Consider the following 2,497-nt stretch of genomic DNA (forward strand, 5'->3'; position numbering starts at 1 on the left):
TTTACTCTATAATATCTTTCTCCTCTGTTACAGTGTGTACAACATGATAGGAAGGACCATATCTATCTTTTTCACCTTAGCTACAGGCATAGAGTCATGAAAGAAGAAATAAATGTGTTTGAATTTATATGACAAACACCTGTATTTATAGCTTTTATTTAGTGAATTCTCCAGCTTTGAGGGAGAGCAATTATTATACCTTTCTTTTCCTTTTTTGGTTGTTATAGCAACCTACTGGCCTTCAGAGCTACAAATTAATTCACCCATTTTCCCAGAATAATACTCTCACTTTCCCTGAATACCAAACAATATTTTCAATTATGAGATAATGATGCTATTATCAATCACATTTCTCACACTAGATAAGGGCATTGAGAGGTTTCCTCTTTATCTTTTATGGCAGAGAAATAGAAAGGCAATAATCTGTCAAACCAGAGAATGCTAAGAAAAAACAAAGCATGTAACATACATTTCCACTTCTAATTCTTTCACATTTCTTCCATGTTCTCCAACCTTTCCACAAGCACCTGTGAATTCTATAGGGTTTGTTGTCCAAGTTGTTTGGGAAGATTTGAAAGGTAATTGCTGCAAAACAAACAAATTTGAAGAGCTCTGTTACTGCCAAAATATTTCCTCTTTTCTCCTGTTACCTATTGCTCAAATATGTTAGATTGGCAAATCATAATACTCCTTAAAAATTTTGAAATTTGCTCTGAAAGGGTCCAACATATGCTTCCCCACCTCCCAACACCACATTGTAGGACTGGAACCAAGAATACTTTTTATTAAACTGAATTAGTCACTATGGAAAACTCATTATAAGTTCAATAAAAACAAGGTTTATCTGTGTCATTCAACCAGCCCTGAATTTAGTTTTAAAAAAAGCAGAGTCTACCCTGTTTTGTTTATTTTATTTTATTTTTTGCAGTGCTGGGGATCAACCCAGGGCCATGTTTGTGATAGGCAAGCACTCTATCACTGAGCTAATCAGCCCTGCAGTCTATTTTCTAATGATAGAGAGCCTAAAGCAACTGTACTGTAAATAATGATGCATTTTGTCTTCTGAAGGCTTTGGTCACAATTTCTAGAGTCAGGCACAACCGCAGTTTGAAGGTATATGGTATAATAATTACTACCTCCTCTTCTGTAGGTCAGAATGTTTTCCTTATACAAAGAGTTGTAAGACCCATCAGTAAACCATTCTATAACCTTATATAAAAGAAGTTACACTGAAGTTATTTCACCTCCTGAGTATTTTAGTATATATAAAAGCAGTATCCACTCTAAGACATTGTGCCAATTCCAAAAATGTACAATGGGGATGCTGTCAAGAAGAGAGAAAAAAAGAAAAGGAGGGGCATTGTCGAGACTGTAGCTCTTGATATTAGATCTGGGGCTATTTTGATTTATGTGTTTGTAAGAACTTCATTTTAGTCTTCTAGAAAACTCCATCTTTTTTATCCTTCTAAATAGACATGCTGGGTAAAAGTAAGATAAAGGCATAAAAAAATGGAAAAGCTGAAAATTAACCTTCACGTCACCTTGTATCAGTGATGTAAAGGTCAATTTATTGTTCATTTTTATGGAATTTGTGCCAAGGGCACAGGGAAAGACATCCATTATGATGAATTTCACACACTTGGGGATGGATCAATTAAAAGAATAGGAAAGAAAATATAAAGGAAGAAAAGACAAAAAAGGAAAAAGAGAAAAATAGAGATGGTGAAAAGGAAGAACCCCAAAAGGAGGAAACTCCAGGAACTCCCCCAAAGAAGGAAACTAAGAAAAAATTCAAATTTGAGCCACCTGCTGATCAAGGTTTTCTGAACAGAAATGAGGTTCATGTGTGGATCTGTGACCCAGTTCGAATTAAAACATTTGTCATGGGATTAATTCTTGTGATTGCAGTAATCAGCCTTCCCTCTTTGGCCAATAGAAATGAAAGCCGGTGCCTATCACCCCACTGTGGGCACAGGCTGTTTTGTAGCCAGCATTCTTCTTGCCGTTGCTCCCTGCATTCTCTTTCTCATCATCTGGCTCATAACTGGAGGAAGGCATCACTTTTGTTTCTTGCCAAATCTGACTGTTGATGTGGCCTTCACTGACCCCTTCAGGCTTCTGTACACACACGAATACAAAGGACCAAAAGCGGACTTAAAAGAAAGAAGAGAAATCTGAAACAAAAAGCAGCAGAAATCCGACAGTAAGTCAGATAGTGAGAAAAAGGAAGATGAGAAGGGAAAAGTAGGACAAGCAAATCAGGGAACAGAAGGCTCAGGTGGAGCCGGGCTCATTGGCTCACACCTGTAATCCCAGTGGCTCGGGAGGCTGAGGCAGGAAGATGGAGAGTTCAAAGCCAGCCTCAGCAAAAGCAAGGCTTTAAGCAACTCTGTGAGACCCCGTCTCTAAATAAATACAAAATAGGGCTGGGGATGTGGCTCAGTGGTCAAGTGTCCCTGAGTTCAATTCACGGTACCAAAAAAAAAAAAAAAAAAAA

At 37.6% G+C, this 2,497-nt stretch overlaps 1 pseudogene; it reads left to right on the forward strand.

Moving 5' to 3' along the window:
- Positions 1-1,308: 1,308 nt before the first annotated feature.
- On the forward strand, positions 1,309-2,310 carry LOC107140822 (annotated as a pseudogene).
- The last annotated feature ends 187 nt before the right edge of the window (positions 2,311-2,497 follow it).

The sequence above is a fragment of the Marmota marmota genome, unplaced genomic scaffold, assembly GCF_001458135.2.
Source record: "Marmota marmota marmota unplaced genomic scaffold, marMar, whole genome shotgun sequence".
Taxonomy (NCBI): Eukaryota; Metazoa; Chordata; class Mammalia; order Rodentia; family Sciuridae; genus Marmota; species Marmota marmota.